Genomic DNA, 23,724 nt, shown 5'->3' on the forward strand with positions numbered 1-23,724 from the left:
CCACAAACTTACCAATATTAACGATAATATTCATTACTGATATGCAAGAAACTTTCAATGCAAGTAATGTACTCGAGAGAAAAAGAAATCGCGCTTGGCGCATTTGGTGTGTTCAGCTTGCTACGCCGGCCGCCACTTTTGTTTCGGTGTCGCGCACTACATACAGTGGCAGCCACCTATTTGTTGACCTGTTGCTATCCCGCAGCAAACGCGGGATGAAGAAAATTCTTTTTGCGGGAAATTTAATCGGCATAATGATCACACACCTGAATTTGCGACCATTTTTTTTACAAGAAAGTGCGATCATTATGCGAGTAAATACAGTACTCTTGTGGCACCAAGCTCACTTGTTTTATTGCAGGTGTGGCTGGGCCTGCAGAACAGCTTTAAGCAGACTGCAGTGTTGCTGATCAGTGCTGATCTCCACGTCCGAGCTGGTCCCACAACATCCAGGCACCACTGTGCTTTCACAAGGTAATATGTTGTGGACACCTTGCACCTCAGTATCAGTTTTGAGTTTGACTTGATAAATATTAAGGAAAACGCAAGGGTTGGCCTTGGTGATAAATACACTCGTGTTCTTTTTTTAAAGTGCTCTTTCTGCAGTGTTCCTCATGTACATGTTTTCAGAGGATGTTTACGCTCCTTAAATGCAAACTGCCATGGAGCTTGTTTAGGCCTCAATCTATAACTCTTTCACCAAGAAAAAATCCTCATTTACCGCACAATTCATAAGTAAGGTAAGGAGGTGACAGCCAGTGTCTAACTATCCAGTTTGACTGCTTGCCCAGCAATATCAAGTGAGATGCGAAAGGGCAAGAACAGATAAATCGGCAATGCATGTTGCTTGCACAACTGCGAATGCGACACATGGCATGGCTACTATGAATGCTGATATGACGATAAAAATATTGTAGTTTTTACATTAGCCGGTAAACAAATAATATTTTACACCAGCAAACAACCAGTTTGGTAGCTGTAGTTGTTGCACTACTTCAGGAGTAAGATATTATTTTTAATGAAAATTGAGTAGTGCTGCGGTTAGCGAAGCTATTTCTGCCTCTACAATAAATTAGGCATTTTTAAAGACGCGGCATATAACAATTGCGTTGCTGTGCCACATAATTAGTAAAGTGAGGGGAGGTTTAAGTAAGCGAAAGAGGAAGATTAACCTTGTCGTACAAACAGATCCTTGTCTGAGCGGTCGCACTGTGATGCAATGGCTCCCAGATAACTGGGGGGGGGGGGGGGGGGGGGGGGCTAAAATTAGCCTTACAGAGCTGACGCAGTAATACGAAAAGCCATTGTAGAAAGTGTGGTTGCACCTTTGTTTGACCAGTGCAGTAACGGGGGCAGAGCCGGACAGCAGCTGAAATGTTATGTAATAGAAGCTGTTCATATGCAGTGCTCTAACATGCTAACAAAAACTGTCATTTAGTTTCTATAGTGGTATTAAAGGTGGATTAATCTTTCCTATAAACAATTCTGCACTGGCATCTATGCAGTATTTTGCGTCTGTATATTCCGCAGTGCGGTAGCAAAAAGCTGTGAAATCTGTGTATTCACTTGCATGAGCTGGTTATACTTGTTCATTTAATGTAAAATACTTGCGGAAAAGTATTAGACTATTTCTGTGGTCTTGTATTGCAATTCTGCAGCCATTTCTATTGTTTGTGGAACACGAACATTTAACAGAGACGAGAACAAGACAATGCGAGGACGAGCACTTGCTTTCAACTGCTGTGGTTAATCTTGAAATATCAATTTCCGTAGGTAGAAAACTCATAAGCCTCCGTGTTCTCTTTTTCCTGTTTCTCTGTGAGATGTTCACGCTTTACACACAATATCATGCAAGAACCAGCCCAATCAGTTATGCAGTGGAGCTATCTATTGTGCATGTGAGTTCCAATGGCTTGTTGTAATCTAACAGGCCGGCTGCTTTGTTAACATTTTTGTGCAGATGCATACGAGCACTGTTTCAAAAACACCGAGCACTGTGGATACAGAGGCAAGGAGGCTGAAGGACCTGAACAAGCACATGGCCACCATGCTTCGGGATGCAAAATAAAGATGGTTTGTGTTAATTGTGGGCCCTAAAATGTGTCCTCTTTGTCTCTGAGCTGGCGCATCGGCCGACTCACATGATCGAAATTAATCGCTGCAATGTTGGCAGAAGGTGTTACTGTGTGGAACTTCATGAAAAAGATTGCATTAACAAAAGAACTCATTCAACACAAATGCGAACACTTGTAGAATGCAGCTAAACAAGAATAGTGTCATTTTGCATAGCTGAATGAGAACACTTTCATGTAGCATACACAAACGAGAACGATATCGTTGAGCATAGCCGTGCGAGAACTATCTCGTCAAGCGTAGCTATGCCAGAATAATCTCGTTTAATATACCCAACACGAGAACGATCTCGTTCAGTGACGATGTCCACTCGTACACATGTGACGTATGACGTCGTTGAGTCTACAGAAGTTCTCGTGAAATTCTCACACATATTTTTTAAATAGGGAAACCTATCGAGTTAAAGAGTGAACATCAGTTTAGATAGCCCCGAAGGAATACATTGGTACAGCTTTTACTAGGAACGGTGATCTGCAGGAAGCGTTGCGGTGAATTTTACTGTGAGCACATTGTATACAAGATCAATGGGCACACAGCACCATCGTTGAATTTCACTACAAGGGTTTAACCCGAACGAGCGAGCGAAAGAAAGAAGGAGAGAGATCAAGCGAAATACTGTTGATGAAAAGAACGAACGTCTTGCGCATCAACTGCACTTACGACCAACCGCTCGCCTCTTATCAATCATAAAAAGAGCCGGAGACTGTAAGCTATTCGCATTATTATTTATGGGCTCGGCACGCATGAGCGCATAGTTTGGTCTGACCACGCCTGCTCCGACGCGCCGATCGTCTAACCACAATCATGCGGCACTAACGGCCTTCGAAATTAAAGGGTAAAAGAAAAGCCCTGCGCAATACACACCGGAAACTCCCTGCTCATTACTTTTGTTTGAGACGAATGGCATATCGAGCAAGCGAGCAAGCGCGCGAAAGAGCAACCAAAGAGAGCGTGACGTCTGACTCAGCGTGACGTCATTCACAGTCCATTAATAGAAACGCACAACGCGCACGGCATCCACGAGGGACACGCGAAGCGCTTACAAAACGACGCTTCAACAGCCCTTCAACAAATGCAACCTTACGCAATGTGGCGATACAATAACCGCCGTCCAATCGGTCACGTGACCAAGCGTGTGGCCAAGGCTGCTGCGTGAAACTGGGCTGTGTATAATTCCGCAATCGTGCTCGTTAGGCCAGTCGTTGGGTGGTTTCACTATATAAATCATGTAGCTGTCATTGACACCTCAACTGCTGGCCAATATGTTTACGTAGTGCCTCTTGTAGGCTACCAGAGAACACCTACTCTAATCTTATCTGAGTTCCGGAATACACCACCACCTTTGCTGGCTACCAACACGGCTTTAGGAACTTTTTCTCCTGTTCAATACATCTCTTTTTCAGTCGAGTGATCTTGTTCAAGCTCTTCATGAAAGGCTAATTGTTGACTGTATTTTTCTTGACTTTGCTAAAGCCTTTGACACGGCTTCACATAATTACTCCCCTCAAATCAAGCAATCTTGATATTCTCATATAAACATTTTTCCACACCAATCTCAGTCTGAAGCATCAATCCTCTAATGTTGTACTAGTATGTGTTCTAAGTTTTCTTCCACACAAACGTAATAATTGGAACACCTTCCTGCCTCAGCCACAGCCATCACCGATAACATCGCCTTCGTGAAAGCTGTCAACAGCATGTTTTGTTGAAAATCTATTCTGTTCACCCACTCCTCTCCATATAATTCCCACGTGCTTTGAAGATATGTGAATATACGAATAAATAAATAGATTAATATCCACCATATGCAAAGGAAAACATTTGATTTGTCATCGGCGTGTGCTACTTAATGCTTCAAATTAGCTGCATTAGATCTGTGCTTAAGTAGCGCTATTCAATGAAGTTCGCACAAAGAAACAAATACAATAAAACAGACGCCGACTTCTAACTGAATTTTTATTGGGAAAGTATGTTTTACAAAGTACCAGCAAGAGCAGTGCGCCTTGAGATATTTTTAGGATAAGTTCAATTTCTAGTTCTCCTTTCTCGTAGCTGCTCCTTCATCATCGGCATCTCCGGCTCATTTTTTGGGTGGGTTACTACATCTTTCATGGCTTTTGTTTCCACTAATGCTAAGATGGTACAGAATTATATTCAGAAGCGATGCCTCTGCGACATTGCCACGACATTCCTTGTCATAGATGGTCTTCAGTGTCCTCTGCTCTGTCACGATCTCGATGACGAAAAAGAATTGTGAATGGGGACTGAATAAAGCCACTTGAGCACAAGAACCGCACTTCCTGGCTGTAATTTAGAGATTTATGCTCGGTAGCGCTTGTCAAATTTCTTCATCATTTGCAGATATCGTCCCTTTTCTTCTACGGCCATATGTATTTTTTTGACGAATACTTTATCAAATACGCTAAGCTCTTGGTTTTCAGCCAGCCAACATATTTTTCCGAAAGCCACGAAGTTGTGGTTGCATTTAAATCCTGCTGTACACTAGCGATTATGATGAGACACGGCTACTTCAAGGGAGCATTTCCACCCGCCTTTGAAGTCAGAATACAAAGAAAGGAGCACGATCAGGTCCCTAATCCTCCTTTTGCAAGGGAGTTACTTTCAAGGTAGTATGTCGCCTGAAAATTCAGTTTCATGCCGTTATCTACTGCCCAGCCGAAGGTTCAGAATATGAAAGGCGGATCCATTATCAGCCCCGATGACCTTGACATCCTTGAATACGCTTCATTGAAGGAGTGCAATTGCATCGTTTCAATGTCGCCGGCGAATATAAGAAGCCACATATCACGTAAATTGGTCCAGGGGAACCAAAAATGCAGGTGTTTTTCTAACGCCTTCCCACTTCTTGATTTCTGCAATATTCAAGTGCAGCACATCGAAGGGTACATCCGAATACACATGCGTCGCTATTTTGTTTCATCGTGGCCTGATCTTCCCTTTTTAGATCTGAAATTCGTGGCATGTCTCCTTGTAGTTAGCGACAGCCGCCTTCATGTTTGTGCAAGTGAATCTTTCCGTGAATTTTCTATATGTCCTCGAAAATCCATCATGTCCTGCACAATCTGGACTCTTAGGGCACAGCCTTAGAATATTTCACGCTTCCGTATCAGGCTCATGTGCCTTCCCATTTTCAAACACCAATTCTCGTTTTCTTTCCAAAACTCTTAAGAGGTGCTCGAGTTCTTAGCCAGTCTCTTGGCCCATGTGAAGTCTGCACAACTTGTCGGCATCCTGGTAATGTTGTCCTGCAAAATCGTTTACCTCTACGGTATATTGCGGGATCTCGCTGGTCTATCTTGCAGCTCTCCTCGTTCGGTGTGCGAGATGGCAATGCCTAGTCGTCACTCAATAATTTGAAACATCTGCCCTGCAAGTATGCTCTGAAGTTTTTCAAGGCCATCGCAACTACCAAAACCTCTTTTTTCCGTGGTGCAGAATTTCACTTGTGCCTTGGTAAACATACTCAAAAAAATATGCTATTACTTGTAGTTGTCTGGTGGCAAGCTCCTTGGCATCTCTCTGGTAAAGAAAAACTTCACTTCCGTAGTTCGCAGCGTAAGTGTACAGCTGGAAAAGTCAAGTGAAATCGGCGATGACTTGTACAGGGTCACATGAGATGATGCTAACAAGCTCCAAATCACAGCGTTCGCATTCAACAAACCACATGAGTAAAATGCCTTTCTTTGTTAAAGTCGTTAGGTACTTTGTTTTCTTAGGATAATCCTTCATAAACCCTCGGAAACGTCAGGCGAGGCCTAAAGTACACGAAGGGAATGAACGTCGTGAGGCTTTGCAAGAGACCTGGTCCTCGGCACACTTTCTTTGTGCTCTTCCTTCTTCCATCGAAGCCTTTGCAGAGAAATACCACCGTGTGACACCAATAGTTCCCTCTTCCTCTCGTTCATTTTCAGCCACGCATCATGGGTGTTGGCAGTAATGCTAAAAGGTGAGTTGCGTGGTAGACTGTGGTCATTGAATGAACTAGGATATCGTCCACGTACACTTTGACAAACTTGGCAATGAAGTCTTTCACTACTCCATTCATAATCTTCTAAAACCAAGCCCCCTAGATTTTTTTCATATGAACAGGAGCCCGTCATATTCATTTATGCCAAAAGGCGTAACGAATGCTGTGAATTCCTTCTATCGTCATTTAAGTGTACTTACCAATATTCTTTACACAAGTATATCGTAGAAAACCATTCGCACGCACCCTCCGGTTTCATCAATTATCTCGTCAATTCTTGCAGTGGAAAGGGAAAGAGACTCGTTTGCCTCTTGTTGATCGGGTAATCTTTACACAAGCGGAAGGATTCATCTTATTTGGGCACGATCGTAATCGGTCAAGCACACCATAGTGGGGACGGTCTAATGATGTCAGCGTCTAGTATTCATTGAAGCTCCTGTTTAAACCAATTTTTTTTATCAGGAGAGGGGATAGCTGGGCTAGTTGGTTGATATGCATACTGAAAAAGATTGCGCGGATACTCTAGGACAATGCCGAGAAAAGTTCTCGTGACTCTCTTGTCTCGGCATTGTCCTCGTGTCTCCGCGCAAGCTTTTTCAGTATGCTTCTTATCAGGGCTCATGGCGTATGGTTTATTTCACAGAACACTTCTGTCTCGCAGTCCAAATGGCACTTTGGTCATTCAGGTAGCTGATGGACCGGTGTCAATAAAGGAGAGCGCGGATACTTCAATGTTAATTCGTTGGGGCACGAGACCATTGTGGGTGCCTTTTCATTAATATGAGAGTATGTTCTCACGTTACCAGTTGTGATGCCATCATTCCATAGTATGGTCAACTTAAAGAAGGTTTCAGGTAGGGTCGGGATAAAAGGAAATCAAAATCGACACCAAACATTACGAGGCTGTTCACATCGACTATCTGGTCTATAAACGTGACTCCTGCATCCGTACATTTCATGAATGCCCTGCAATCATAATCAATGATGCAAACCCTGACTGGTTTTCCAGAACAGATGTCATTATTAACGCCATCTTATCCCCGATTAAGCGAACTGGCGCACCAGTGTCAATCAGCGAAAATTATATTAGGCTTACAATCAATTAATCTTGTTTAATTAGGTGCTCCTGCGAACAAGGACGCGACCACTCTTGAGACAATGCTTGTTTCTCACACGATAAATGCTGAGTTTGATTTCGCGCTTAGTGGCTCGCGTAAGGCAGAACATTTCTTTTTCTTATTAAGCTTGCCTCGTTGGCCTAAGGTTAGACTTCTGTCAACATGACTTCAGCTGCGGACTCGGACGTACGTACCTCAAGCAATGAACGAGCTGTTCAGATGTTAGTGGCGGCATTATTTTTATGTTTTTGGTTGTCGTTCTGCGTGCCATGTATAATTCGACGATAGATTATTCAGGAAGCTTTGGTTACACATCGTACAGTAATTGTCGCTTCTCGAAGAAATAATCAACTATGCCATCGCCTTTATTTCGACATAAATTATATCCACTCTTCAGGGGCATTCCTGTTGTCGGCGTCGCCATCGCCACGACGTTCTGTATAAAGTCCAAAGGCGATAAACATGTCTCCGCGCGCCGTGGTGTTTACGTGCTAGTGAAAGTCTGCGAGGATACGCAGGTGATTGCGGACCAATCTCGCGTGGCCATCGAGGAAGGCGGGACGGAAGCGCATCCTTTCCTGTCACCTACCAAGCACGGGAGTGAGGCAAGGAAGGCTGGCTGTTCTTCTCCGGCGGCTGCTGATAAAGGCGCGGCCATGCGTGCGCCGTGTCCTAAAACCGATCTGCGAGGTGGCCAAATTGCGTGCCGGCACGCGCCTCATCTTCAAGATGATCTGCGTTGTTTGCAGAGTGCGTGTAGTGCTTTCGACGTTTCATTCGCGTTGATGCGAGCTATGCACGAATGTCTATTCTCTCGCTACTGCTGTTGCGATTCTTAACTCCAGCATTTTGACAGCGAGTTTGCCTGGTCGTCGAGGAAGATGTGTTTATGCTTACCTGTGCGCGCGTGACACCGTGCGTGTTAATTTATTTGGTAATCAAATGTTTACAAGTTTATACGGCTGATAAATATACTATCCGCACTTCTTATAGCTTCAAACATCACTTACAGCGCATACATAGACAAGGGACCAGAAGAACTATGAAAACAAACGCTGCCTTCCAATTGATTTTTGTTTTGAATAAGACGCATTTATACTGAGACACCAAGACCCGCCCTTTGCGATGAAGTGCGCTAAGGGTGGGAAGGGTTTCTAGGTGGCCTTTGCGCACAATGCGGCTGTATCCCTCTTTGTGAAGAAACCTCTATCTTTCTAATGAATGCACTAGGCTTGTCATTGAAGCAGCAGTGATTGACGAAGGGGATTAAGTTAGTAAGCCGTCAATTGCATTACCAGACAAAGAACTGGCTTTTCTGAGCTCGCACGTGCGCTCTTGTTCATCTTAGGCGGTGTTCATGGTCACTTTGAATTTTGAATGCATACTCATGTCGATTTGATGCTTTGTTGGGGGCGCTCTTGTCTTGGTGTCTCAGTTAATATGCGTGTTACTCAAAATAAAGATCAGTTGGAATTCAGCGCTTGTCGTCGTCGTTCTGTTGCTCCCTCGTCTATGTATGCGCTGTAAGTGATGTTTGAAATAATGGAATACCAACTGCGTCTATGCGTTTATGGATAACGGCTTTGTTCCACAATTCTACTGGGTTCTTACTGAATGGAATGTGAACGATTATCTTCTGTGTTTCGCATGCATCTTCCTTGCGTTGGGCACAGCGCAAGTCGAACAACTCTTTCGTCATTTTGGGACAGCACATGTTGACTGTTTTATCGAAGCCTCTGTAACATCGGTTCTGTTCACATGCGTATTCAAATACATTCAAAACCGCTTACACTGGATTTACTACCGTCGAGTAGCGATTAGCGAATATGCTATTATGCCTGCGCGATGCATGTACGGTCAAGAATGCATGTTGCTGTTCCAGTTATTGGTTTTGCAACCGAGCCAATCGTCTGAACCAATCTGAAAAGCTTGATGTTTCTGCACTTGCATAATTATAGATTGAAATATGCTCCTTGTGGAAATTTTCTTTGTTCCTAATTTGTAAAGCAGACAGCGGTGTGTCGACCTTCACAGCAACTCTAATAATGACATCGCTGATAGGTTCTTTGGCATTGGCGGCAGTGCCTTCGAGAAGACCAGGAGTTGTCATCTCTTTCGGTGCCGCAACGAAGATATCACCGACCAGCTCGCAGCCTGCAATAAATGGATGGCCGTTTCGCTGTGGGGGGCAGAAAGTTATCCACGTCTGGTTATTGCCATTAACTGCGCAAAATATAAAGCACCCGTGAAAGTTGTATGCCTGCACCATTTATTAGGACTCGTTCAATGCCTAGGTGTCATTTCTCAGAGATGCTTCTTCATTGGCTTCTCCCGCTGATCCTCTTGGATCACTAAATGTTTTTATGCTTAATTTTGTTTAGGTATACGTTTCTCAGTGTGTAGCTCATCCAATCGTGTTATTTGAGCATAAATCTAGCGATAAACCATCCAGCACTATGTAAGATGTTAAAACAACAATAGTTTGTTCCAATGTCTTAAGATGCGAATGCTCAGAGGAAATTGTGGTGAAATAGTACTTAATCCATCGCTGCATGATTAGTACATGTAAGAAAGTGTTCCTAAATACACAGTAGTTCGGTATTAGGAAGCTTTTTTCTCCATACAACTGCAGTTTTTTTTATGTAAATGATTATTCAAATAAAGGTTTATACAACTTTGGAGTCACATTCTCGTTGACAATGTCGTTGAAAAGAAACAACTTTGATACATACTGAGCAATTCTGACGTCAGGTTAAGAAAGGAGGGCGGAACTGCCACAAAGTACTGTTTGCGTCTGGCAAAAACTAGTTTTGGTGCTTCTTGTGGTCTGACGATAAAATAAATGAGAAGAAAACTTTTAGCATAGTAGGTGCCGGTATTAAGGTCCACAGCTAGAGACCATGGGCTTGGACATTTCAAAAGCAGCAACTACGCGTGTTTTGTTTCAGCAGATAATTCCGTGGAGGTAGCTATTCTTTCGTCCATATCTCTTGATTTCAGCCATTCAGAAGCCCCCCAAAAATGTGCTCTGCAATGAAAACGCCCGATAAACCGTTTGCACAGCTCAACCTTCCAATTTTTTTTTTCAGTGCCCGACTTACAATCCGTAGAATTCTTCAGCGACATCGGGCGTCATTTTCACACGTAAGCAGTTCATCGAGTGAAGTACTGTTGCGTTGATGTATCGAATGCATGTGCCAGTAGCAAGTACATCCATAGCCTTGTAAAACAAATACCGCAAGGAGAGGCTTTCATCTGAAAAAATAGAAAACAAACAAATAAATTTGCAGGGTCAGTGAGGACTTACAAAGAATCTAAGCTGAAGCAGAACAGTAGTGCAAAAGTCCCTTGTAGTATCAGAGGGGAACGATTGCACCACTGTTCTGCAGCCTATAAGGTGTTTCTCAGTGCGCTCTTTTGTCACTTAGTATGGTAACAACAGGCGTAAGTACACTGTTCACTTCGGAAAACATGTCTGTATGTTTCTTAACCGCGCAGTGCATTAATCACATGGAAGCAATAAAACGCGAATAATGCATGGCACGTGAACACAATTTCAGCGCAACATCTCTTTTAAGCCAAACATTTACAATACTTGATTATCACATTACCTAATTTGTGGGGCAATGTAACACATTGCTTTGAAATGTCTTGCGCATAAAATATATGTTGCGTGACAAAAAAATTGTAAACTAGCGTGGCATTCACTTATCTGTCGGAACTGGTTCAACTTTCCCATTTATTTTCTGGAGCAAACGAAACCACAATACCATTCCTTTAAATTGCCTATAGTGTTAATGTGTCAGGCTTACAGTGTATGGTAGGCGCGCCGGTTTAATATGGGTGATAGTGTTGAGGACATTAGAGCACATTGTTATCTTTGGTTGAAAAGGAAATCTAGGCTTCTGTATTTGCTGCGCCAGGTCGAATATTTGGAGGTCGTGCATTTGTATTCAGTTTCCTGGTGATTCAGTGCAACAAGACTTTCGATATGGCAACCGTAGTTATTTTATTTGAATCATTTCAAGCACTTCAATTTTGCATTTGTAATTTTCTCTCGGACTTCAAATGCAATGAAGCCACGTAAACCTTTGCGAATTTGCAGTTTCAAATGAATTTGGTTTAATATAGACACATGTTTCCTCCGAATAACCTCAGTCATGCTAACACATATAGATGATGACAGATAAGTAGCATGAGAAACAAAGGAACTAAAAGCAGAATTGAATTGCTAGGCAATGGCTTCAAGCGAAAGCCTATTCAGAACACATTGACGTTTTACGCAGGCTATTTCGACATTATCACGCAAGCCTGCCATAAAAGTAGGAAATACAGCGAATCACTAAAAACTTATGCTACCATAAACCTTGCCGTAGCCCAGCGCTAGCACACGTGTTGGCGTTTAGGAAGGGTGAGCAATATTAACACAGGTTTTCCTTGCGCAGTTCACCTGTCACTGTGCAACGTTACCTAGACATCAACCTTGCCACACTCGTCAACCTGAAAGGCTTGTTGGGAGATGAGTTTAGCGCAGGAAAGGGATACGCGTTTTGACAGCAAGATAACGGATATTTAGTCGGCTTTTATTCAAAAGTGAAAGAAAATTTGCCGAGTGGCTGTGGTGGCGTCTAAGTAAGGTATTCCGCCTTGATGCCAAAAAAGAGCAGGTGCAAAGACTTCCAAGGCGAGGGACAGCGGATTTCCGACAAGCGTTGAGAAAAAAGGCATGGACGGTTACTAAATGGGCTCGTCCACCTAGAATACCGGAGTCTGAGGGATTAATGGATGTAGGAATGAAGAGTTAGTGTTCAATATAGGGTGGTTTTACGTGGTCGCACCACACGCTCTCTATGCCGGAGTCTGGGGGATGAATGGATGAAGGGATGAAGAGTAATTGTTCAATATAGGCTGGGAAGACGTGGCATCGGCGATGGGTAAAGTTAAAACAAAATACACTGATGGGCGACTTCAATGCCAGGGCAGGCAAGAAGCAGTCTGGAGACTAGTAGGTGGGGGGAATATGGCATAGGCTCTAGGAATAGCAGGGGAGAGTTATTAGTACAGTTTGTGGAACAGAATAATATACGGATGATGAGCACCTACTCGGCAAGCGGGTTAGCTGGAAGTGGAAATGGAGGAGCCCAAATGGCGACACTAGAAATGAAATAGACTGCATACCCTGCGCTAACCCTGGCTTCATACAACATGTGGACGTGCTCGGCAAGGTGCGCTGGAATGATCACAGGATGGTAAGAACTCGAATTAGCCTACACGTGAGGAGGAAACGGAAGAAACTGGTACCTAAAAAGCAAATCAATCAGTTAGGGGTAAGAGGGACACTATAGCAATTCCGGATCAAGCTACAGAACAGGTATTCGGCTTTAACTCAGGAAGACGACCTTAGTGTTGAAGCAATGAACGACAATATTATGGGCTTAATTAAGGAGTGTGCAATGGAAGTGGGTGGTAACTCTGTTAGACAGGATACCAGTAAGCTATCACCGGAGACGAAAGATCTGATCAAGAAACGCCAATGTATGAAAACCTCTAACCCTACAGCTAGAATAGAACTGGCAGAAATTTGTAAGTTAATCAACGAGCGTAAGACAGCTGACATAAGGAAATGGATAGAATTGAACACGCTCTCAGGAACGGGGGAAGCCTAATAGCAGTGAATAAGAAACTAGGAATAGGCAAGAATCAGATGTGTGCTTTAGGAAAGAAAGCCGGCAATATCATTACGAAAATGGATGAGATCGTTCAAGTGGCTGAGGAGTTCTTTAGAGATTTATACAGTACCAGTAGCATCCACTACGGTAATGTGGGACAGAATAGTCTAGAGGAATTTCAAATCCCACAAGTAACGCCGGAAGAAGTAAAGAACGCCTTGGGAGTTATGCAAAGGGTGAAGTCAGCTGGGGAGGATAAGGTAACAGCAGATTTTTTGAAGGACGGCGGGAACATTGTTCTAGAAAGACTGGCCACCCTATATACACAATGCATCATGACCTCGAGTGTACCAGAATCTTGGAAGAACGCTAACATAATCCTAATCCATAACAATGGGATGCCAAAGACTTGAAAACTTATAGACCGATCAGCTTACTGTCCGTTGCCTACAAAGTATTCACTAAAGTAATCGCAAATAGTATCAGGAACACTTTAGACTTCTGTCAACCAAAGGACCAGGCGGGATTTCGTAAAGGCTACTCAACAATAAACCATATTCACATTATCAATCAGGTGATAGAGAAATGTGCGTAATATAACTAACTCTTATATATAGCTTTGATTGATTACGAAAAAGCGTTTGATTCAGTCGAAACCTCAGCAGTCATGGAGGCATTACGGAATCAGAGTGTAGATGAGCCATTTTTAAAAATGCTGAAAGATATCTATAGCGGCTCCGCAGCTACCGTTGCCCTCCATAAAGAAAGCAACAAAATGCCATTAAAGAAAGGCTTTCCATAGGGAGATACGATCTCTCCTATGCTATTCACAACGTGTTTAAAGGAGGTATCCGGAAACCTGGATTGGGAAGAATTGGGAATAAGAGTCTATGGAGAATACCTTAGTAACTTGCGATTCACTGATGATATTGCCTTGCTTAGTAACTCAGGAGACCAATTGCAATGCACGCTCACTGACCTGGAGAGGCAAAGCAGAAGGGTGGCTCTGAAAATTTATCTGGAGAAAACTAAATTTATGTTTAGCAGTCTCGGAAGAGAACACCAGTTTACGATAGGTAGGGAGGCACTGGAAGTGGTAAGGGAATACATCTACTTAGGGCAGGTAGTGACGACGGATCCGTATCATGAGACTGAAATAATCAGAAGAATAAGAATGGGCTGGGGTGCATTTGGAAGGCATTCTCAAATCATGAACCGCATGTTGTCACTATCCCTCAAGAGAAAAGCGTATAACAGCTGTGCCTTACCAGCGCTCACGTATGGGGCAGAAACCTGGAGGTTTACGAAAAAGGGTTCTGCTTAAATTTAAGACGACGCAACGAGCTATGGAAAGAAGAATGATAGGTGCAACGTTAAGGGATAAGAAAAGAGCAGACTGGGTGAGGGAACAAACGCGGGTTAATGATATCTTAGTTGAAGTCAAGCAGAAGAAATGGGCATGGGCAGGATATGTAATGAGGAGGGAGGATAACCGATGGTCATTGAGGGTTACGGACTGGATTCCAAGGGAAATGAAGCGTCGCAGGGGGCGGCAGGAAGTTAGGTGGGCGGATGACATTAAGAAGTTTGCAGCGACGAAATGACCACAATTAGTACATGAGTGGGGTAGTTGGAGAAGTATGAGAGTTGCCTTTGCCCTGCAGTGGGGTAACCAGGATGATGATGATGACGATGATGATTGGCTGGTTTTACGCGGTCGCACGACACGCTCCCTTCCTTTCCGCAAACGCCAGCCTTCAAAATTTTCTCTCAACGTTGAACCAAACAAAAGGGGCCTTCATAAGTAGGAGTCAATTGTGGCTTGATAGAGTCCCGTGCCAGCAAGACTTGCGTGGTGCTGTCCCTTATAGGAAAACTGAAAACAGGCTGTGAGCGGGCGATGCGTGGGGGCGTAGGTCAGAGCTGGTCGAGCCAAGAATGTATCCTCTCTAACTGCTGCGCGGTCGCTGGCGGGGTGCCTAGCTGGGGGCCAAAACACTGGCCTGCATCGCAGATTGATAACCCAAAGAGCATCTGGGCTGCGCTGACTCCAGGGTAATCCTTGATTGATGTTTGCAGTGCCAGTAGCAATAGGGGTAGCGTTTTCACCGAGTGCTCTCTGTCGAGCGCGGCCGTCAGTGGCGCCTTCAGCTGTCGGTGGGAACGTTCGTCCATGCCGTTGGTGCATGGGTGGTAAGCCGTGATTTACGAAGGTGCGTGCCAAGCTGTGTCGCCATGGCAGGAAAAAGCAGTTTTGCAATTGCTGGCCTCAGTCCGTAGTTATACACAAAGGACTACCATAGCTTGGCCCCCACGTAGCAACGAATCCTTCCGCCAATGTTTCGGCCGTGATGTCCTGTAGAGGGGTCATGTCAGACCACCTTGAGTACCGGTCGACACACGTGAGGCGCTATCGAAACCTTTCCAGGACGTTAGAGGCTCAAGCAAGCCTAAATGCATGTGATCCAAACGACCCTCTGGTGGTCGAAACGGCTGCAATGGTGAACGCGTTTGCCGCATCACGTTCATGGCTTGACAGGCTTGGCACCTTCTTGGCCTGCTTCGAACTTCATTGTTGATCCTTGGCCAGACGAGGCAGTCTTTGATAGGCATGTGTGCGCTTTTGACGCAAAGACGGCTTAGCGCGTGTAGCGCTTCGTATATTGGCGGCCGGAAGTGATGGGGCATGAACGGGCGAACAGTTATCTACGATGTGTCGCACGTGACCAATGCTGTTGTCTACGAAAGTGGACCTGGCGCAAGCTGGAATGACGAGCCTTCTTCCCGCAACTGGCACACCTCGGTGTCGTTAGGCTGGGTGGCAGCTATGACTTGGAAATCAAAAGGTTCAGCAGGCACAGCACCCGTGTGTGACAGTGTATTAGCTGCTTGATTTTCAGTCCCAGAGATGTGGCGGATGTCCGTCGAAAATTTGTAAATAAGGGAAAGTTGCCGAAGCTCACGTTCTGAGAACAAGGAATCGCTGTTCTTAAAAAGAAAGGTTATCGGCTTTTGGCCACTGAGAATGTAAAAGCTGCAGCTTTAAAAAAACGGAACTGCTTGGCAGTGCAATAGTTGGCCAACATCTCCCTACCAAAGGTGATGTATAGAGCTTATGTCGGTTTCAGGCGACTTAGGAAGAAGCCGAGCCACCTCCAGTTTGCGCCATCATGCTGCTGCAGTACTGCATCTACTGTCATGGTCGACGCGTCTACCATAAGGCCTGTTAGCGTGTCGGACAACGAATGAACCATCAACAATACAGTCGCCAACCTCTTCTTGGCTTCCTGGAAGCTGTGTTTGTGTCCGAGCATTTGAGGAAGGCAGGCTGTTTCTTGGAGTCACGATGCAGAATGTCGGTAGGCGACGCAAGAACTTGCGCACAGGGTGGTATGAAGCAGGTGTGAAAATTTAGAAGCCACAGAAATTAACGCATCATTCAGAAGGAGGTTGGATATGGGAAGTCTTTGATTGCCTGCATCCGTGATTCCAGTGGCTTGATGTCTTGCGGTGAAATATGATGGCCGAGAAAATCCTAGGCTTGAACTCCCAAAATGCATTTCTGCGGTTTCAGGACCAGGCCGTGTCGGTCAAGTCGCTCAAAGAGAAGGCAAAAGTGCTCTTTGTGCTATTCACCCGTGTGGCTTGCAACGAGAATGTCGTCAGGTTACACGAATATGAGCAGAGATACGCACGTTACCTAGCCTATGAATCTTTAAAAAGGTTTCGCCGCCTTGTTCAAAGCGCAAGGCATACGGACAAAATCAAAACGGCCAAATGGGGTAGTGATTGCGGTCTTCAAAGTGTGGTTGGGTTCAAGAGAAATTTGGTGCCACGCGCTTGCTGTATATTTTGGTTTCTGCGAGACGACCACCTAAGTCATGAAGGTGGGCAAGTGGATATTGTTCTATTGTAGTGAGGCATCCAATGTTCGGTAATCATCACAAAGCCACCAGTCGTCACCACCCAGCTTTGGAACCAGGTGGAGAGTTCAAGACCAATTTCTGGAGAAAGCAAGAATAACGCCAAGATGAAGGATGTGTGCGAACTCACGGCGGGCGACTTCCGAGCTCTGTCCAGTGAGCCTCTGTGGCCGGCTGTCGGCAGGTGGGCACGTGGTGGTGATATGATGCGTCGCCTTGTGTTTCGCGGGCAGCGCATTATTTCTGGACTTCGTCAAGTATCTTGTACGTTAAGACGGGCCGTAATGAACAGATGCCAGCTGACGTGAGGTTGGACTGCAGGCCAAGTACATCGAGGGATGTGACGTTATCCTTGAGTCGTCGATAGAGAGCACTGACATTTAGGTAAAAACAGCTGACGAAGTCCGCTCCCAGTGCGGCAAAGCTGACGTCGGCGATCACAAACACTTAACTGTACAAGCTTCGGAGTCCGATGTCTAGCGTCATTGACTGGAGTCCGTACGTAGCGATGGCAGTGTTGTTCATTGCGTGAAGCATAGGCGTGGACTTGCCGCGTTGGCTATCTGCGGCTGTGGCGGGAACGATAGGCAGCTTAGCTCCAGTGTGGAAGACGAGGATGGTGCCATTGATGCGGTCGACAAGGAAGAAAAGGCGGCTTGCTCGAGGACCGATGTCGCACGCCTCCTTTAGCCATTGGCCGGTGCATTTCCCGTCCACAAACAGGGCTGAATGCAGTGGCTTGTTTTTTCGCCAAAGCGACGGCTGTACCAGCACAACTGCCATGGCGAGTGTCTAGACGCACTGCGAGACTGTGAAGTCGAATGGTTGCGCCGAAGTTGTTCATCGGTATCGCCGGCAATCATCAGCTTCTGCAGTGCACTGGTAAGACCATTGACTGTTTGCAGCGGGCCTAGTGTTAGTCTCCTGGCTCTGAGACTGTCGCAGTTGCAGATGCAGTCAGCGAGCTCAGCTGCCCGATTGAGATTCATATAGTCGAAATTCGCAAGTAGCATGCGTTCGGACTGTGGGAGCCATTGCAAGAACAGCTGGCGCGAAAGTGGAAGGCGACTCTTTACGGAGTGCTCACCGAGAACCTGACGTAACTGATGCAGCAATTGTGACTTTTGTTACTTGCCGAGTTCCTCCGACAGAAGCTCATGAAGCCTACTCTGTTGCGACAACTTGAGGGCTGCAGAAGCGTGCATTTAAGGTCGTCGTTTGCTGTGGCCGAAGACGTATTCGAATGCAAGTCGTCTCTGGCACCGGCGATTTTGGAGGGCAGAGCGCCAAAGAAGTGCCGGTACATTGCTATCTCTCAAGTGATGCGGCGGTGTTCAAAACGGGCGTGTACGTGCATAAACAAATCTCAGGGATTTTTGCGCCAAAAACTGGGATGCTAAAGCTCTGCTGACATGGGAGGAGACGTAATCGTGGCCTCGTCTCTGAGAGCAGGAGTAGAAGCAGCGTCGTTCATTGCTAATGTTCAAAAAAAGAAACGTAAATGCCCTCGGATATGACTTGTTGGGAGCTCAGTTTAGTGGAGGCAAGGAGTATGCACTTTGACAGCTTGAGAACAGAGAGTCGCTTTTATTCAAAGTAAAAGCCGGTTTTCCGAGTGGCTGTGGTGGCGTCTAAATCCGTGAAGCAGCCTCGATAACAGAATGAGCAGGGGGTACTGACTCCGAAGAAGAATTGTGAAGAAAGGACGGGCGGTCACTACAGCCTAGTAAAAAAATGTTGCCAAACATTCACCCATCTTCCATAAGGGAATATGTACCTTACGAAGACTAAGATAGAATGCTGTGCTTTGTATGGAGACAAGATTCTGCAGATTTGTATCAACGTCATCTTCATTGAAAGTATTGCATAAATAAATAAAACTACACTTGAACAATTATTTACTAGGCAAGATCAAAGAAGACGGGGCGATTTAGGATTTTATCTACACTGCGCTGTTAAACAATGTGGAAAAAAAGTCCAATGAAATGACCACGTTTACAAGCTCCTAAAGAGCATCTTACCAAGCCCTGGTTATGCCCTGGAACTTGTTACGCGCCCTTTAAGGAGCGTTCCAGCAAATAAATTGTCAAATTTGTACATGGATAGCAGATATAAAAATATTTCCGTGCCACGAACCCATCATTTTAGGAGACGAGCCACACCTCCACCATATACTATCCACTGGGCCCGCACGAAGAAGTGCGGATGTGCGTCGAATGGGCTCTGACCATTCTGACCCGCCCAGGCTTTCTCAATCCACTGGCCCTCCAAATTTTGTTTGGAGCTTAGAGGAAACACAAGCTGGACCACCTGGATACCGAATTCTAGACGGTAGGACCAATTTTTGGCTTTTTACCTGACTTGGGAAGATTCCGCGTGACCGAGCGGGCGCTAAGCCTAACGGGGCTTAGCTTGACTACGGGCGCTCGTGGGCACCCCGGCTCGCTCCGAGGCGACGATGCAGTCCAGTAAGGACCCCCACCCTACAAATTACCCTAGTTTTGAACCAACAACGAGCGAACTACCCCAGCAATAATTGGAGGCCCAGGAGATGGACGAGGACTACCTCCGCACCACCGATTCCTAGAACTCAGTAGACGGGGGGATCGAGGATGCCGCCATGCGAGAGCAGCAGCATGAAGCCCAGAGAGAAGACGAATCGAGCTGGGAATCGGCCCGGCCCAAAGGCCAGAAGAAGCGACAAAGGAAGACCGAACTCAATGCTCCCGGGAATTTTCCGCCCACCACTCCATGTGACCCCTGCGGAAAAACTCCGGCCACTGCTCCGCCGACAGCTGCCGCGCCAGCCGCTGCCGCCTCGAATAGCGTCAAGGGAGGAGTGCTGCGGCGGCCCCGGCCAAGGCTGCCCCCGCTCCCCAAGGACGATTTCAACATCGTTTTGCGGCCGAAAGGACTCGTAATGAGGTGGCTCCAGACCCACCAAGTAGCCTGCGCCGTGGCGGCAGCGGGCAACCACCAATGTAATGGAGAAGATCTGATCATCAGACTTCGCACGGGAACAAACATCATAATAGTGAGCACGGCAAGCGAGATGGCCGCCCAACACGTGAGACGCATTTCCAACCTCACGTTCGGGGAACGCACGTACGATGTTATTGCTTACGTGGCAGCTCCGAAAGACACCCGCCGCGGCGTGATTCACGGAGTGGACCCCGGGTCTTCACCGGAAGAACTGAAAGCCAACCTGCGGGTGTGGACTAAAGGAGTCAATATTTACAGCGCCCGAATGCTAGGAAAATCCAAGTCGGCTGTCATCACCTTCGACGGCCCCATAGTCCTGAAGCAAGTGAGATGTGGTGCTACTCGTATCATCCCACGAGGCAGGTATGTTATGTCTGCTGTCAACAAGGTCATTGGTCGGACGTGTGCCCCAATCCGGAAGCCAGGGCGTGCAAGCAGTGCGGTACGCAAACCCCAGCGGAGGGCCACCAATGCTAACGCAAATGCCTGATCTGTGGTGGTAGCCACGTCACCGGATCCAAAGAATGCCAGGACAAGTTGAAGAAAGCAAGGCAGCTGCGCAACAACCACGGTGACAGGGGAGGTGACGGCGGGAGTCACGACAGAAGACGCCGCAGCCGGGACGACCGCGGCAAGAAGCTGCGGTGGTTCAGCTCTCAGGGGGAGACCTCGCGGAGCCATTCGAGATCCCGGTCGTCAAGGAGCCGGTCGAGGAGCCGTTCATGGTCCTTCCCGCCCCTGGTGCCCTGGTTGGCCAGCAGCAGCAGCAGCAAAAGCAGAAGACACCCGCATGGAAGACCGGAGTCAAGGTGAGCTGGGGAGCACGAAATCCCTGGTTTGCTCCGCACTCGGGAGGGGAAGTTAAACATGACACAAACACAAATAACAACAACGCGCCTAAGCAGCAGGAGGATGTGAACAAAGTAATCACAGCCCCAAGACACGAAGTAGAACTCGCCCGCGTCAGACAGAGCGAGCTAGAATGCCAGGTAGCCGAGCTCACGAAGGCAGTTAGGGTCAAGAGACCGAGCAGCCCTCCGCAGCCGCAACCTGACCTAACCCAACCGCCACACTCGTCGCAGGCAAGCAACGAGAACTTTAACAAATTTAAAGCCGAAATGCAGCAGATGATGCAACAGATGCAACAAATGATTCAACAAAGAACACAACAAACGCAAGCGCAAATAACGAAATTACGCAGCTCGATCCGCAAGCAAAAATTCACTAAAACATCAGAGAGAAGGCATACCACCGTCTCGCCCTGACAGCCCTCACCAACGCGCCCACGACTGACACAGAAGCTTAAGATGGCCAGAAAAACCTTAAGCGAAAAAGAAAATCTAGACAGATGCCAATGGGACTGCAGAGGCTACCGAAGGAAGCAGGGCCTACTTCAACAATATATTCACACGCACCAAACGGCACCCGACATTTTTGCACTTGAGGAAACGGGCACCACACCAACCCTAGGAGGATACACGTGCTGCGAAACCCAGGAAAAAGGAAGGATGTCAATCTTAGTCAACAAAGTGGTCATAGCCATAAGCCACAATAGGATAGCCGAAACAGACATAGAGCACGTGATCGTAGAAATTCTCCCAAGCAAAAAAGAAGAAAGAGGGCAGCATCTTCATCGTAAATACCTGCAGCCCGCCGAAACAGAAGAAAGCCAAATTCCAAGAGCTCTTCCAAGGCGCCAGCAAACTGCTAAATGGCAACACGCTAGTCGTCTTAGGCGATTTTAATGCCTGGGACAAGAGCTGGGGATACAAGAATTTAAACGTTAAAGGAAAGACACTAGCAGGAGCGGCAGAGAATGCGGGCTACATCCTCCTCACAGACCCGGAAACTACGACCAGAATAGGCAGCAGCGTCAGTACCGACACTTGTCCGGACCTCACCTTCATGAAAGGACCGTGGCAGGCGCAATGGGAAAACCTGACTGAAAATATGGGGAGCGACCACTACATACTCAAAACCCAAGTGACTTCAGACAGACTTAAACGGCAGCTAGGAACAGTCAAAATCACTGATTGGAACGTATTTAGAGAAGCATGTGACGGACGCCTCAGCGAGGAAGGGATCCAATCGATTGAAGAATGGGGAAACATACTCAAGCGGAGAGAAGGCGAGCACACCAAAGAGGTCATAAGAACCCCGCAGACACCCGCCAGGCTTTTTAGGCTATGGGAAACCAGACGCGGCTTAACCAAGAGGTGGAAAAAGCAGAAACAGAACAGGAAGCTCAGACTTAAAATATCAGAATTTACAACGATAGCAGAGAATTACGCAGCACAATTGGCGAGAACGAACTGGCAACACTTCGGCGACTCCCTGAATGGAACCCTGAGCACAGCTAGGACGTCGCATATCCTGAAAGCGCTCATCGATCTGACTAAAACCAAGGCAGAGAATAACAAAGCAATATACCGGCTAATCAACCACTTCGAGGGAACCGACGAGGAACTCTTGGAAAAAGTGCGTGTCAAATGCTTCGGGGACACGAACCCGGCGGCATATACAGGAGATTACCGGGGAAGAGAAAATCCAAGCTTAGACAGACGCATCACTCGTGAAGAGGTCCATGCAGCAATCAGAAGCAGAACTAGAAACACGACAATGGGGGCGGACAAAATTAACAACAAACTCATCCGCAATCTCAGTGACGAGCTAGTCGCAGAACTAACCGACTTCCTCAATAAGCACTGGGCAGCGGAGACCGTCCGCGAGGATTGGAAACATGCAGAAGTAGTTATGATACCAAAACCAGGCAAAAAGCTAGAAATCAAAAACCTAAGACCCATCTCCCTCACATCATGCCTTGGCAATTTGTACGAGAGAGTGGTCACGATAAGGCTGCAGCAGTACATAGGGGATCACGAATTATACCGCCACAGTATGTTCGGATTCAGGGCGAAGCTGTCGACCCAAGACGTACTATTACAGATCAAGGAAGAAGTCTTAAGCAACGTTCCCAGGACCGGAGAGAATGTGATAATGGCTTTGGACATTAATGGAGCCTTTGACAACGTGAGCCACGAAGCCATCCTAGCGGGTCTGGACGACCTAAACTGCGGCAGGAGGGCTTTCGCCTACGTCAAAGCTTTCCTCTCCAACAGAACAGCTAGGATAGGGCTAGGAGAACTCCGCTCGGAGAAGTTCCGTACCCCCAACAAAGGAATCACCCAGGCATCGGTCATTTCACCAACGCTATTTAACATAGCAATGATCGGCCTTGCGAAACAACTCAAAGAGATCGAGGGCATACACCATGCCATGTACGCCGACGACATAGCCATTTGGACCAACACGGGATCACTTAAAGAAAGAGAAGAAAGACTATAAGAGGCTGCGACCTGCGTAGAGAACTACGTGAGGGAAAGAGGGCTAGCCTGCTCCACCGAGAAATCTGAGCTGTTCAGAGTCCGGAGAGGGAAACAGAATCGCACGGTCCCGACTAGCGATGAGCTAAAGCTTGGCGTCTACCTCGAGGGAAAACTAATACGGGAGAAAACGCTCATAAGAATACTGGGCATGTGGATACAGTCGAATCAATGCTGCTCACACATTCTCGCTCTGCTCAAGACATCAACTCTACAAGTCGCTCGCATGATAACGCGCATCTCCCACAGACGCTCAGGCATGCGAGAGGAAGACACGCTAAATCTGGTTAGGAGTCTGGTGAACAGCCGGGTTACCTACAGTCTCCCGTACTACAACCCAATCAAGAGCGAGGCTCAGCAGATAGACGCGATCATACGCAAGACATACAAAACCGCGCTCCAGCTACCACAATGCACATCCATGGAGAAGCTCTTGACACTAGGACTTCATAACACTTTCGAAGAACTCAGAGAGGCACAACATGTTGCTCAGCTGCGCATACTACAACAGTCTCCGTCTGGCAGGGA

General features: G+C 46.5%; 1 long non-coding RNA gene across 1 annotated transcript; it reads left to right on the forward strand.

Annotated features, from left to right (window-relative positions):
• Positions 1–204: 204 nt before the first annotated feature.
• On the forward strand, positions 205–2,084 carry LOC129382088 (uncharacterized). The gene is made up of 2 exons (XR_008610163.2): positions 205–474; positions 1,961–2,084. It is a non-coding gene; the product is annotated as an uncharacterized lncRNA (long non-coding RNA).
• Positions 2,085–23,724: the final 21,640 nt, after the last annotated feature.

Source organism: Dermacentor andersoni, unplaced genomic scaffold, assembly GCF_023375885.2.
Source record: "Dermacentor andersoni unplaced genomic scaffold, qqDerAnde1_hic_scaffold ctg00000039.1, whole genome shotgun sequence".
NCBI classification, from domain to species: domain Eukaryota; kingdom Metazoa; phylum Arthropoda; class Arachnida; order Ixodida; family Ixodidae; genus Dermacentor; species Dermacentor andersoni.